This window comes from Callorhinus ursinus, unplaced genomic scaffold (genome assembly GCF_003265705.2).
Source record: "Callorhinus ursinus isolate GAN/ISIS: 27379988/994484 unplaced genomic scaffold, GSC_fseal_2.0 scaffold37, whole genome shotgun sequence".
Classification (NCBI taxonomy): Eukaryota; Metazoa; Chordata; class Mammalia; order Carnivora; family Otariidae; genus Callorhinus; species Callorhinus ursinus.
The window spans coordinates 5,566,110-5,581,918 of record NW_027397099.1 but is presented as its reverse complement, the minus strand read 5'-3'; the positions used below and the strand labels follow the sequence as shown (position 1 = coordinate 5,581,918).

The 15,809-nt window shown below is 48.3% G+C and overlaps 1 protein-coding gene across 1 annotated transcript in view; it reads right to left on the bottom strand.

Moving 5' to 3' along the window:
* Positions 1-15,809, bottom strand: part of SMPD3 (sphingomyelin phosphodiesterase 3) — a 79,318-nt gene that overhangs the window by 55,682 nt on the left and 7,827 nt on the right. The window lies entirely within an intron of this gene.

Here is a 15,809-nt window from a genome sequence, read left to right as displayed (position 1 = left end):
GATCTTGGGCTTCTGACGTCCAAAACTATAAGATAAGTAACTGTAAGATAATCCTAGGCGTCCTCTGACTCCAACAGAAATCCTCAGTAGGAGGCACAATTTATTCTGGGCAGAGGAAAAGGTTTATTTTGATTCTGCAGAGGCCCTCACAGTTTCAGAATCAACCTCTTCCCTTGCCCCAGAGTGGGGAAGCCATAGACCCTGGGCCTGGTGGTCATAGGAGCTGTGACCAGGGTGAGGTGCTTGGGCAAGACAGAGGGAGAGCCCCCGGGGCCTGGAGGGTATGGGAGGCAGAGGACAGGCAAGTGCTCCGAGGAGGAAAAGCAGCATTTTGCTATTGTCACCAAAGTGTGAGCCCCAGCTGCCAGGGGTCTGCGGTGAGGGGCCAACCAGAGGTGAGGCATTCCACCTCCTACTGAGGGTTTCTGTTGTAGTTTGCTGTTGCTGAAGATTTGGGGAGAAAGGGGAGGGAACTGTCTCCTTGGCCACAGAGCTGAGGTGACTGCAGATTGCTCCTTGTGTGGTCTCAGTTTAACCTCCAGGGAACAGAGGGTGAAGGTCTGCCTCCTCCAGGTGGATCTGCCACAGAAAGGGGGGAGTGGAGCCGGGAGGGGCAGGGCTGCACAGGCTCCTCATGACAGTGAGGCCCCTTTCCACTTAAAATGTCAGATTCTCCTGGAAAAGGAAGTTTCTTTAACCATTGTACATATATACAGTTCTGCCCTGGTTTATAGGATTTTAGTTAAGATTGTGAACAGTCACACAGTCCTTAGGGGGCTTCGGGGTCATTTTCACCCCGATTTGTGGATCTTCACAACAACCTGAGGCGGATAGTGGTATCATCCCAGTTTGCATTTGAGGAAACGGAGGCTCAGAGAGATGACGTGTCAAGTTAGTTGTCAGCAAGGATTTTGACCCAGCTTTTCCTGCCTCCTCCTGGCCTTCCTTATGACCCAGAAGGGAGCTCAAAAATCACCCTGTTCACCCCTATTCTGTGACCTTGCTCTGTGAGGCCAAGGGCTTTTCCCGGCATACCACAGGGAGTCCACCAGCAAACTCGGTTGGGTGTATCTGTTCAGGGGTCTTTTTCCTGCACCCCAGACCTCTCCTTCAGGCCTGGACGTGGGGCCTTGGCCCACCCCATTGTTCACCCACCAGCCAGTATTTCCTAAGCTTGGTGCTCTTCGAGGCTCTGTGGGCAGCTCGGAGTACGGAAGAACAGACTGACACAGAACATGTCCTGGAGGCTGCCGTGGGTGGCTCTGGAGCCCAGCAGTGCCTCTGGGGGTGCTGCAGGAGCCACTGGGGTAATGCCATCTAGGAGAGCCGGACTGGGAGAGGGAGCATCTAGAAGCCTCAGGAGGGGGTGGGAAGCCCACACTGAGGGTGGACATTGCCCAGAGTGAGCCAGTAAGAGGTTGAGGTGACTGAGGACTAAGGCTAGAACTGATGAGAGAGGACCTCTCCTATTCAAAAGAATTAGGCTGTTAGGGGTAGAGTCATCATGGGCAGGAGCCCTGTATGTCAAGAAGGTCTCCTCCAGCCAGAAGGTTAGAAGATTCCATATGAAGAGTCAGTGGCTGGGTTTACCCCAGAAAAAGGGAAGGGGTCCGGCTTCCTCATCTCTCCAAGAGCGGCTTTGGCTCCTGAAGCATACGGCATGAGTGGGGGGCAAACTCCACTGGATGCCATGTGGAGCAGGACGTCCCTAGGGAGGATTCAGAGTGGCTCTGCTGGCCGCTGGAGCAGATCTGGGATGGGAAGAAAGGAGGGCAGAGGCAGAAAGGTGGAGGCCCCACGGAAAGCATCCAGTCCTAAGCTCTTCGGATTGTTGTTAGAGCTGCAAGAGGATGAGGGTGGGTGAACCTAGACACTGGGAGGCTGGTGGATCCTCCGTATCCGGCCAAGGCCCAGCCCAGGCTGGTGCTGAGTTGTGGGCATCTGGAGAACAAGCAGCAGCGCGGAGAGAGAGGGAGCTAGGGAGCTATACGCCGCCCAGCGGGGAGGCACCTGGGTTTGCCGGTCTTCCTTTCCTGTGCTATGCTGCAGAGAAGCCAGCACACATGTTTCCTTGAGGACGATGACATACGCTTAGCACAGAGGCTGGCAGGTGAAGGGTGCTCAGAGGGGTGCTGAGTGAGTGAGTTGGACCAAAAAGGGAACAGAGGCCCGTGGTCTTCATGGTGGGCCAGGTTTTCCTCAAGAAAGATAAACTTCAGAGAGTAGAACAAAGGTGAAAAAAGAGTAGAGGTTCTATTCTAGACTATCTTATCTCTTGCACTATTAATAATCCTGCCCCAGTTTTGCAAACTGCGTAGCATTGTTCTCCACAGGATCTTTATATGATCAGCCATCCAGTCAACATGTTTGCTGATCGTCTACTAAGGTTTCACGCAGAACCAGGCCCCATGAGTGCCAGACACAGGTGTACCCACAAAGAAATGACTGTTGATTCAATAACCTCATTTGATCTTTGACAACCCCATTCTTTATGTCATTATGGGGATGGGGCCCTGGAAGAAGAGGAAACAAAGGGTGGTAAGCCGGCTGGCCAAGGTCATGCAGATAACCAGTTCATGACCATACAAAGCCGTTCCTCTGGGTCTACCGGATGGTGACCTCAAGCTGACCCTGGCTGGCCTAAGCAGCTCCCCACTACTGTTTGGCTCTTACAGAAGTGACTCACGGACAGGGGTTTCCAGTGGTAGTTACTAAATATCTGAGAGAGAGACATGTTTCATAAAACTGTGAAGCAATGAAAAGCCCTTAACAATTGATTTAAAATCCATTTGGCAAGGCACTAGCACCAAGAATAGAAATATCCCCAAGAGGCCAAGGGGCCAATCTCCACTCCTCATTGCCATTTCTGTCACTGTACTCATTTTCCAGTCCTGACCATGTGCGTGCATTTAATCTCTCACACGGACCCAGGCCTCAAGCCTGTGCTGTTTGACAGTTTATCAATAACAAGACCCATAACTACATTTATGGGCTGCTGCTCTGCCAGGAACCTTATATTTGCCCATTGAATCCTGCCATCAGTCTACTTAGGTTGATAGGATTATTCCCATTTTACAGATGAGGAAGCTGGACCATCCTAGGGACATTCAGCTCCTAGGTTTTATTTATTATTTTTTTTTCTAAAGATTTTATTTATTTGACAGAGATAGTGAGAGCAGGAACACAAGCAGGGGGAGTGCGAGAGGGAGAAACGGGCTTCCCTTGGAGCAGGGAGCCCGATGTGGGGCTCAATCCCAGGACCCTGGGATCATGGCCTGAGCCGAAGGCAGACGCTTAATGACTGAGCCACCCAGGCACCCAGCTCCTAGGTTTTAATCAGATTTAAGCTCAGGTCTGTTGGATCTAAACAAAGATGGTCTTCCCACTTCTCTGTGGTTACCAAACTTGTAAGTGACAGAGAAGAGCCTGGAAAAACAGTGAATGCATTTAGTGAAGATGTCAGGACCCTGAAATACCTTGAGGCCCTGGGCAGCACTGTTCACTAAAACTCTCTGCAGTGATGGAAATGTTCTGTATCTGTTATCCAATATGGTAGCCACAAGACACACATGACTATAGAGAACTTGAATTGTGGCTAGTGTGACTGAGAAACTAGATTTTAAGTTTTATTTAACTTAGCCACATGTGGCTGGTGGCTATTACTGGACCATACCAGATGTAGTGCTATGGGCAGAAACCAACAGGACGACTCTGGGTCAGGATACGTGCAACTCTTGCCTTTGAGTCATAGGAACAGGACAGGGAGCCCAAAATAACTGGGGGACCCCGACACTGTGTGCCCGGGCCTCAGCGTGTGAGCTCTGTGCAGCCCCCTCTACATTTGGGAGCTGAGACATGAAATCAGACAAAGGAAGGAGGGAAAGAGTGTGTAAGGCAGAGGGGAGGGATGGGGCTTGGAGAGTGGGGGCAGGTATAAGAGGGGTTCACCTGAGGACCCCATCCCTAGTTCCCTGTGCTACAGCCCCAGAAATGCAAAGGAAACACGTCTTCAGAGAAAGACCTCAATGCCAGTAAATGGGCCTGCCCCAAAGGAAGCACCTTCCTGTCCTTCTGCTGGATGCCCTCGACTTCCTGTGAGCCTGTGACCACTTTTGTCTGCTTCCTACTTCTTGTTTGCCTTGGAGCATCCAAGCAGCCTCTGCCTCATCCTGGGAGCAGGGAAACAAACATCACCGTGGAGACAAAAGCACTTGACTCCACTTATAGCGGCTAGCGACCCAGGATTTTCCAGCCTGAAGGCCCTTTGCTTCTGTGAGCATTGCCCAAGAAGATCTGGCCATGGAAAAAGACATTAGGAAGCTGAGGGCAATAAACTGTGATCAGAAAGAAGAAGGACAGGTCCCTGACGGGGCATGGAGGCCACAGTTCGAATAGGATGGTCGCACAGGCTGCCTCGAACCTCAAACAGCTCTCTCCCTCAGTTTGCAAATTGAAAGCACCCTTCAGCCCATTGCCACCCTGCACTGCAGGTGTGGGGGAGCAGGTGCAGAAGCAGAAGGGCCTGGACAACTTGCTCCAGAGGAGGCTTCTTGCCTTGGGCTTTCAAAGGAGAGGGTGGTTTTACCCTCTTGTCCTCCTACTGTCTTGAGGCCAGACTTCAACGGGCAGGGGGTGGATAGCAGAACCAGTCATAGGGAGAAAGGGCCTTTCCAGGAAGTCATGCTGTGAAGTGGGATATGTAATCCCTTCTTTTCCCTTCTGATTCTGGAAGAAGAGTAAGCTGGGAGGTTTGCAAGAGGCAGTTCCTGTGGTCCCCACATCACAGAGCCCTCCATCTGCACCTGAGCCTGGACTTGGGAAAAGGGGTCATACTTGATCCCTGCCTGGAAGAGAAAGGCATATGTGGCCAGCGATGGCCATGACGTGGTGTGTCCAGAGAGCCCAGAGGAGGCCATGATCCATCAGGTTCTCAGTTCTGGGAACTACTGTACATCACAAGTCCCAGCGCACAGTAGTGGCTGTGGCTGGAGGAGCCTCAGTGGTAGAACCAAACCCGGCTGCCCTGGGTGCTGCTCCTGGGCAATGACCCCTCTCTGAAGGCTGCACATTCGGGGAGCAGATATGGGTGAGGGTCTGGGTCATTGTTGTGTTATGAATCTGGAGTTGGTCCTGGCCCACCAGGTACTCTGAGGTAGGGTGCGTGGGAACCCTAAGGCTGGATTACTGATGACCTGGATTCAAACGTGGACAAAGTCAAGGCCTATCTGCTTTCCTGTCAGAGACAGTGGGCTCAGCCCAGGCAATCTGTCTGCCAGCTCCCGTACTCCAAGTAAGGCTCATTGTAATCAGGGCTTCCAGAGCCAGTCCGAGCTGTATGAGGGCTGGTTCATGCTCTGTGCTCGGGCAGTGTTCTGAATAAACAAGGAGGGCTCTGTGGCCAATGACCAGGGAGCTTTGACTGCTCCAGCAACCACTGGTGTAGGGCTGGATTTCCTGAGAAGGACCTGGGTAGGTTGGAGGACAACGGGCCTCAAGACTACTACATTGACTCTAGGAGAACAGTGGTTTCCGCTCTCAGCAAGAGCTTGGGGCAGGAGAAAGGAGCTGGAGGTACATGTGATGGGCACCACCGGCCCTTCTTCCCTGGCCTGCAGTGTAGCACAGCCAGGTTAGCCCAGGTGGGGAGGAGCCCAGGGCCGACGCCGGCCTGGCCTGGTTATCCTTGTCAGCAGCAAGCCCCTATGAGCCCTCTGGGCTATGCCGTTCTCTGTTCTTTTCCAAATGAAGGGGAACCGGTTCTCTGGACCAAGCAGTGGGCCCTGTCTTAGGAGAGGGGAGCGATATCCGGGTCTGCAGTGAGGCAAGGAACCTAAAGTGGGGCCGTGCTTCCAGTTTGAGTGTAGAGGAGGTGACCCTTGAGGTCAACTTTGACTTGAGAGCAGCAGAAGCTGCCTAGCCCCTCCTCCCCCACCCGTCCCTCTCCCTTTCCCCTTCCTTATTCTTCCCAGGGATGCCTGAGAACATTTTCCAGAGAGAACACCTGAGTCTCAGCAGAGCCCACCATGGGGCCTTCTGTGAATATTTGGTACAGAAGCTTCCTCCTGCCTCCCCAGTCATGCTTTTTATCAACTGCAAGGCCAGGGCCACGGGTTGTGATTCTGTGGAGAGAATCAATTTCATAGATGTCAATAAACTAAGAAGAGGATTAATTCAAACTCTGAGGCTGAGCATGACAGCTATTTTGGGTCAAGTCCACATTTTGTCCCTGAGTGGACTCTGGCTTCCGCATCCTTTCCCGAGTTCAGCTCCTCAGCCTTTTGAGTTCAGTGCACTGAGTTTGGCCATGTGCCTATGAGGAAGCCCTGGACACCTTTCCATTCTTGGGGCCTTTCCCCACCATCTCCTGCTGTTCGTTCATTGTAAAAACCAAGCCACATAGAAGAGAATTTAGAAACACATCAGGCAGATTCCCACCCCTCTCAGAGCAATCGATTCTCTTCGGCCTTCCCCTTCGATCTGGGTCCATGTGTGTGATGGCTGGACAAGGACACTCGCTTTATGGTCTATTTATTCAGTTAATGTGAGCTGTGTCTCCATGTGGCCTTTGAGTCTTTGAGCGCATCATATCCAGTGGCTGCAAAATGTCGTGTCAAGTGGATAGACATGCATTATTTAATCATTTGCCTTCTGTGCACATTGTTGCTGGAAGCTAGGTCACCTGACCTGATTTTGGCTCATAATGCACATTTGCTAGTGCCAGTGCAGGAAGGCACAAAAGTAGGGCCAGAATTTAGACACATTTATTTATGAAACATTTATTAACTGTCTGCTAAAGACAAGGAACTGTACCAGAGAGAGGGTGAGGTTTGGTGGGAGTGGGGGGAGTAAGAAAATGTGGCCCTAGATACCCAAGTGCTTGACTGGGGCCAGGAGAAGGGCCTCCAGGTCTCACAGGATGAGGGGGGATGTTAGGGCTTGTGAGTCCCAGGGAAGTTACAGTATGTCTGGTTCTGAGAAACTAGGTTCTCAAACAGTTGGGACTTGTCTTTTAGACATTGGTACGTTCCCATTTATTTGCCACTGATGATAAAGTAGTCAAGTTTGGGACTAATTTACCTTAAAAAACAAATAAGCAAAGGTTCTAGGGGCTTTTCCTATTATCGCTTCAATTTTAGTCATGTGCCTTTGGATGTTTCTTGAGTGGGAGGGGAAAGGATGCGGAAGGAGAGCTGTGTGGCTGGGAACTGTGGGAAATGCAGGAGTTTTCCTCAGAATGACTCACATCCATCACACACAGCAGTGGGGTCACAGAGGCTAAAAACCACTACTTGGTAGGAGAAAAACTGCTAGGTTTCTTGAGCTCCTGCTGCAAGACACACTGTACTAGGCACTTTACATAGGGAAGCGTGATTTTCTTTACAACAGTATTTTAAGGTAGGTATGATTCTCTTCACTTTATTTATGGAGTTTGCAAATTAGGAGAGTTAAGTGACTTGCTAGAGGAGACTTAGCCCTACCTCTTCTCTAGAGCCAGGTGGCTGCATAGTATCTCCTGAATCCCTGTTTCCAAAGAGTGGTCTCCTGTATGTTTGCCTTTGAAAACAAAAGGGTAACTGGAGAGAACCCAGACCTAGGAATGCAAGAGAAATTGTATGTAATAATTTTAGAAAGCTCTCTTAAAGTAATTTACTTCCCATAAAGAATAGGTACTTAGAGCTGAGATTGATAAGAATATATGTTTAGGGTTAGTAGTTAAGTTTATTTTGGTCATTTTCAAAAGAAACTGTACCTTAAAATTAACATACCACATCAGTGGGCTAGGAAACTGATCTCAACCTCACTCTTTCTGCTGGTAGATTAAAGACTTGAGGGTATTTACAGACTTTCTGTTCTGCCCCCAAAAGTCAGGAGGCCAGACCAGAAGCTCCTGCCCAGCAAATTTCAGTGGTGGAGCGGGATGTGTGTGGTGGGCAGAAGGAAATTTGAGGGATCCTGTGCGAGCATTCCAGGGGCCAAGGCAGTCTGGGCCTGGTTTTTAAATTTGACTTTGATGTTTTTCTTGATTACTGCCACAATCCTAATTCATCGTCCCATACATCAGAGCTGTAGGTTCTGCTTTCAAATGGTATATGGAGAACTATGCTCAAGGTGCTGATTTATCTAATTCTTTCATGGAAACCTTCTTTTACCTCTGACCGTGGATGCTCTACATGCTCTCATCACTACCCCTTGGGGCATCCTTGCTTCACATTCAATCCCTGCGCCCTGTGCTTGGAGGGGCTTCACTAACCGTTTCCTCTGCAGGCATGTCCCCCATGCCTGCCCCCGCATCTGGGTTGACATCCAATCTGCAGGCTGATGTACACCCTTGAAACTCTGTGGTGAATTTGGGGCTAGAGATGCATTCATGAGCCCTTGGCATATAGAGGGGAGCTGCATCCCTTTCCCAGAGTAGGTGAGGTCAGCAGGGGCATGGGCGGAGGGGGAAAAGCAAGGAGACCAGGGTCTGTCTTGGGGAAAACCACAGCTGAGCTGTCAGTGGAGGCTGGAAGGGTCATAAAGCCACAGTAGAAGAGATGGAAGTGGAATTGGGAAGACATAGGTGCCCCGGGGTTTTGAGGAGGGAGTGACCAGGTGGGTTTAGAAGGGCCAAGAGCCCCAGGCTGTGTGGGGCCTGCTGGGATTCCTGTCTGCTGTTCTTGTTAATTTTATCCAAATCTTCAAAATCATAAATCCTGTGTGATGGGGATGAGTCTGAAACTATTTTTTTAGTTCACTTTTTTTAAACTCATAGAATATTATATGATCATTAAAGAACCCTGGAAGAAAAAGCGGAAAGAAATTTTAAAATACCTAATTTCAAACTTTTCTGAACACACCAAATGTCAACCTTTTGGTATATTTTCTTTCAGTGGCTTTTCAGTGGCTTAGGGTTATTAAAGTTGTGATTAGAATTATACTATATATATAAATCTGTACTCAATTTAACATTTATATCCCAAGTATCAATCTATGATGGTCTTTTAAAACATGGCAAACATCATTCACACGGGAACAAAGTTCAGCACTCGCCTTCAATCCTCTTCAGAAAATTACTCCTTTCTGCTGTTATACATGTTCTGGCTACTAGATGTCAGGTACTCTGAGTAGTACGTAAATTTATGCCCACAACTGTCTTCATCTCGTATTTCCAACAGCAGTGGGTTTTGCCTCAAGTGTCCTGATGCTAAAATCCTGAGTGTACAAATGTTCAGAACAGTTACGCTTTCACAATTGCTCCTATGAATATAAAATTGCCCTTTTTATCCTGCCTGATGCTACTTGTTGCCTTAAAATTGTGCTTTGTCTGATATGGCCACTCATGCTTTTGCTTTTGTTTGCATTTACCTGGTATAGCTTTGCCTACCCTGGCATTGTTTTATTTTACGTGAGTCTCTTGTACTTATTTAATCTGGGAGCCTTTGTCTTGTAACAAGGGAATGTTAAATACTCACTTTTATTGTCAGAACCATTTTGGGTAGCCTCCTGTCATCTTGTTTTGTGTTTTCTGCATTTCCTTTCTTTTCTGACTTTTGCGCCATAGCAGATTATTTCTTTTATCTTCTGCAGTGATTTGGACGGGAGACATCTTGTTTCTCCCTCCACTGATCTGCATTCTATTGCCTCCAATGAATGTTTTGATTTGTCTCTGTGTTTGGTTTCTAAGCAGCTCTGCTTATCTCAGCCTGGCCCCTTCTCATCTCCTTTTGGTGGAGGCAACATCTGCAGAATGGTTTTAAAGGTCCTCTGTAGTTTTTTCTTTGTTTGCTCACTCTGGGAAGGGAGTCCTGCATAGGTGCCCATTGGTGCTTCCTGCAAGATAAAGGGACCATCCAGGCCCCAGTCAGGGGGCAGGTGTGTTTGGGGATGGTGAGGGGGCGAGGCAGGAAGTGTCCTCACCACTGCCTGCGGAAGCCCCCAGGAAGAGGTGCCTGCTGGCCCTTAGCTGAGAAAAGCAGCCTGAGCAGCCGTGGTCCCAGGTGGCAGGGCTGAGCTCTCTGCAGAGAGATGGTCCCAGGGCTAAAGGACCAGAGTGAGAGTGGATGGGGGACTGGAGCTGCCTGGGTCTTGGCTCGGGCCTAGAGACGTGGTTCAGAGCCTGATAGGCTCTGCATGAAATTTCCTGGGCACATGAATTATTTGAAAAGAGGCTTTTTAAGACTTTTTAAGATTTCAGTGAGAGCTGTTTCAGTGCTTCCATTTGTCTACTCTCTTAACCAGGTATTGCTCTAATGTGTTGTATATTAAAACTCTCTCTATGGGGCAATTAAAAAGCTTTAAACAACTTGCTTAAATTAAACACTCTGGCATTTTTTTCATTTATGCAAGATAGTTGCTCCTCTGTGTCCCCAACACACAGGGGCCAGTTCTGGGGAGGCCTTGCCCCAGCCACACACAGGGGAAAGGTCGGGTGGGGCTGGCTGGGGAGGACTGCCTGCCAGGACCAAAGAAGGTCTCCAGAGGGAGACACAGGCCCAGCAAAGATGTTCTTTTCTTTCTTTTTTTCCAGCTTTATTGAGATATTATTGACATATAACATGCAAGTTTAAGGTGTACAACATGATGATTTGATATGAGAGTATATTGTGAAATAATTACTACAGGGCTTTGTCTTCTTGAAGGGCCTGGAGACAGGGGTGGGGTTGGCCTGCCACCACTGATCCTGCATCTAACCAGGCCAAGGCTTTCCAAACAGTGGCCTCAGACCTGCCGGAAGGGCACAGGGCAGTGCATACAGGGATAGAGTGAGGGGGCCAGCCTGGCTTCTGCAGATGGAGGGGAAGCCAAATAGTGACTTACGAGAGCTAGACCATTTCCGCTGGCCACTAAAGGCTGACCCCTCAAAAACGGCAAGTGTCTCCAGGACCAGCATCTCAGCTGATCCTCTGGAATCCCTTGGAACATTTCAGCCAGAGTCAAGAGGGTCCAGACAAGCTGGTTCCCAGGAGGCCTTGGAGCTAGGACAAGTCCAGGCCTTGGCCACTGAGATCAAGGTTATCACTCTAATCTCCATGCCACTCTAGGCCCACATGGTCAAGATGACCACTACCAAGCCCTTGGAGGACCAGATGGGTAAACTGAGCTCCAGAGGTGTAGATGATATATCCAAGGTCACTCTACAGGCCAATCCCAATTCTCTTCAGTGTCTCAAAATATCCACACTTCTATGTGTGTTTGTGTAAACCCCCTGACTCAGGTGTTAACATCTGGGTCAAAAGTGTGTGTGTGTGTGTGTGTGTGTGTGTGTGTGTGTTACCACACCCCCTTTGCCCCTGTCAGTTAGTCGCTCCTCCTCTGTGCTTCTAGTACTCTCTGCTCATCCCCCCCTCATACCACTTACTTCGCTGCACTGCAATTATCTGTCTGTGTTTGTCCTTCCAGGAGGCAGTACCTAAGGGCGGGGACTTTGTGCTGCCCTTTGTATACAGTAGACCAACATGAATTTTGTTAAATGAATGTTGATGAATTCCTAATTCCACCCACTACACATAGGTTACAGTGGTTTGGTCCAATTAAATGTGCAATCCTTTTCTGATCCATTAGTGTAAAATTATGTTCTTCTGAAGATTAGCAACTGAAAAATTATTTTGCTCAGCATTCCATCCCCGTGGGGAGCCTGGCTGTTTGGACCACACTGCTTCATGGATGCTCCTTGTGGCCACATGCTCTAATTGCAGGCAAAGGGTCTCCAGAGTGGGTCTTTCAAATGAAGCATGTAAAGGAAAATATTTTTACTGAGTGTATACCCAACAAGTTTCTGCAACATACCAGCCTCTGCCTCCTTCACCTTCATGCTGCTACCTCAGACACCACAGCTGGACCTGCTCAGACTTGATGTGAGATAAGGTTGGCAATATAAGATCCCAATTGGGCTCACCTGCTGGGCTACCTTATTCCAGAGGTATGAGGAAGCACCTAGAAGGAAGCATCATGAGGTGACCACATTCATTTACACATTTCCTACAGTGCATTCCTTGTTCTGTTTTGGAATTGCCTAACCCCTAAGGATAGGCACTGTGTCTCATTTACTTCCATCTCTCCAGTGCCTGGCACAAGGCTTAGCACACAGTAGTGTTAAGTACGTGAGCAAGCTGTGAACACTTGCTGAGCACCTACTGTGTGCTAGGCCCTGGGCTGGGAGCTGATCATAGGAACATCTAAAAATGGACCCTTGGGATCAGAATGATCAGGTAAAAGGGACCTGGCTGGTAAAGGTATTCTGAATAACCACGGCTATGCTTTCTGATGCCCAACCACTCGAAACATCCGTACCTTTATTATTATTATTATTTTGATTTCCCAATTTGATTTTATCCTTCAGAAGTCACCATTCCTCCCTGTTGTGTTCAGTGTTTGACACACATTAATCGTTACTGGGGTCAGTGGCCACAGGAGCCTTTAACATTCTATTACCCAAGTGTTTGTCATTTCTCATTAATGGTATGTTTAAAATCCCCAGGCACTTTTTCCTGGATAACTTGTCAAAATCTCTGTGGCCTTGCCGACCTGTTTATTTATCCTTCCAGAACTGTGGAGGGCATCTGGAACCCTAGCATGACTTTCTAGAGAAAATACAGTGTGGCACCATGGTCTCTTTCATTTTCTATCATCTTGCACATCAGAACTCCTTTACTTGTCAAGGGGCTCTCTCGTGGCTGTGAAAGTCCCCTCCCCATTGCCTCACACCCTTCACAGAACTGCAGGGGACTCTCCGAAAAAGCCCGCACTGTGCCCCTCTCTCTTCCTGCCTTTGTTTTCCATTGTTATCAGAAGCGTAGCCATGGAGAGAAATCTGGTGGTCAGCAGCGACTGCAGCCATTAGAAAAGACAGATTTTTCTCCAACGCCCCTAAGGAGCATGGGGTCTGGTTTCTAGTCCCTGCAGTTTGCAGAGAAACAAGCACAATTAATTCACGATGGCAGAATCTGAAAAATTTCATTTTGTGAAATGAGCTCTCCGCAAGAGAGGGGGCGACTGGCTGACAGGTGCTGAATCCAAGAAGGACTATGGGATTTGCAATGACCCTGACTCAGGCCCTCACAGCAGCCACCCTGGCGGGCAGCTACTCAGGCAGGGGTGTCACTGGGAAATTCTGGATCAAAGGATAACACTGCCTGCTTCCCAGAACACAGAGAAAAGGACTCAACCCAGTGAGCAAGCCTTCTGCCTCCCCCACAGAAAAAGTCCTTCTAAGCTTTTTGCCTGAGTTTGAGCATTGCAGCTGTGTTTGGCATCTGTGTTCCTGGTAGCCCATGCTGCCTGCCACTTGACACAGGCAACAGTGCTGGTAGCTGACCTCCCACCCTTCTACTGCCTAGGGCTTTTGTGAAGACCAAATGAAAGAAAAGGCTATGCACATTTTTGGAAAGCAGAGAGCAGGGGTAGGCGTGCTGGCTTGTGGTGCCGTCTGGCCACGCTCTCCTCAAACTCTGGCTTTGGGCATGCTTGGTCACCTGCTCCACGCGGCAACTGTATGCCCAAATTCACTGAGCTGCCTCAAATTGGTGCTTTCAGATTTCACATCCCCTCTTTTGCCTATGAACTTTTTTGGTTTTCTAACACTTGTTAGCCTGATATCCAAGGCTTTCCAAACCCTTATTTCTAAACATCTGTTTCCTATTGAAAACCTCTTCTCCATTTCAGGGCCCCCAGAACACATCATTGGCATTCCCAGCCCCGTTCATTTGCTCACAGCTTTTTGCTGCCTTCCCTCTTCTCGGTACTCACCGCTCAGAGCCTCTCCATATTGTACCCACTCTTGAAGACCAAGCAGAAGACCTCTACACAAGCTAATCAATGAATCCTCTTGCCCTCTTTCAAAATAACAGTCATTGGGTTCCTGTTGACCTTGAACCAGGGAGGTAGTGATCACAGTGGTTAAGAGAAGGTTTTGCGGTCAAATTGCCTGGGTTGGGGTCCTGGTCCCACTTCTTACTGCTTGTGTGACCTTGGGCAAGTTAAAGTACCTGAGCGTTGCTTTCCTCAGCTATAAAATAGGGATAATAATGGTATCTCTTTTATGCATATAAAGTGCTGAGCGCAATGCCTGATGGCACGGTGAGCATTCAGTAAAGGAAGGTTAGTATTACTCTTAAGAATTTTCTTAGAAGTTGGCTTGTAGTGGCCATAACAGCCCAGGGAAAGTAGATTTTATTGCCCCAGATAAGAAAAATGAGGCTCAGAAAGGTTAAAGCACTTGCCCAAGGCCACACATTGGTGGTGAAGCTGAGATTCAGATTCAGGTCTGTCTGGCTGGGATCCATAGATTTAGCCAACTGCCATAGCCAACCCGCCTTAATCAGGCTTCTTGTGCTTACTTCAGCACTTGTTCCTTGGTTCACTCTGCACATTGGCATCTCCCTTCTCCACAGCCAGACCCTGGGCTCTTGCAGAGCAAGGGTTTTCAAAATGCACCATTCTGTATTTGTTGAGTGAACAAGAGGGAATGGGTGGGGAAAATGCATTTTAAGATCAGAACTTATCCCAAGAGAACTTAATACTGGTACTTAAGTCCTTGGAAGTCACGGGTCTCTCAACAGAACCATGGGTGAGCCTGCCTCCCAGATCTTCCCCACCTCAATCCCCCCACCACACTTTGACCCTGGACATTTGACTATGTTGCTTTCCTGCCAAAATACTTCCAGGGATCCCCACACTTGCTGTGTAACTGGTCTGAGTGTTTTCTCTAGGGTCCAACATGCTTTGTTAACATAACTCTTCACTAAGCTTAACATACATTTCTTTGGTCCAGAAAGCAAATTTTTGGAAGAGGAATAGATATTCAAGGACAGCAACAATGTGTTCCCTCAGAGCTGTGCAGTGAGTGGACCCTCGGTCTGCTCTAAGAGCCAGGAGAACATGGTTCTCCTGGGGCTATGGTTTCTAGATTTATGCCCCATTTATTTTTAAAGCAAAGCTGCATGTAAAATGCTCTAAACACTAGGTCAGAATGTCAGAACTTCAGGAAAAATATGATGGAGAACAAAGCCCATTTTGCTGCTTGCTTTACTATCCCAGGAAAGAAACCTCACATGTGTTAATGGGACAGAGAGAAGAATATGAAAGATTGTATAGGATGCCCAAAGTTACTGAGATCCTACATTTTGGTGTAGACACAATCAGATGAAACTGTCCTTTCAACCTCCTCAGGGACCAAGCAAAGATGGGGAATGTCGCAGTGAAAATGTAGAAAAAATCATGGAGAGTCTCATAAAAAAATTCTCTATTAACCAAAAGTTCCCTATTAAAGAACATCTGAAATTCCATTTCATGAAAGTCACCATTTTTTAAGCATCTACTATGTATGAGGTGTTTTATTTGCATTATCTAATTTAGTCCTCACCACAACCTGCAAGAGAGGTGGTGCTAGCTCCATTTTATAGAGGAGAAAACTGACAGGTTTTTTTTTTTAAGATTTTATTTTTAAGTAATCTCTATACCCAAAGTGGGGCTTGAACCCACAACCCTGAGATCAAGAGTCACTCCACCAACTGAGCCAACCAGGTGCCACGACTGTCTTGATCAAGGCCAATGGATGGCAGAGTGGCTTTGACCTCACATACGCCTAACTCTTTTTTTTTTTTTTAAGATTTTATTTATTTATTAGAGATCGAGTGAGGGAGAAACAGCATGAGAGGGGAGAGAGTCAGAGGGAGAAGCAGGCTCCCCACTGAGCTGGGAGCCCGATGTGGGACTCGATCCCAGGACTCCGGGATCATGACCTGAGCCGAAGGCAGTCGCTTAACCAACTGAGCCACCCAGGCGCCCCATACGCCTAACTCCTACCCGAGATCTTTCTCCTAGAGCAT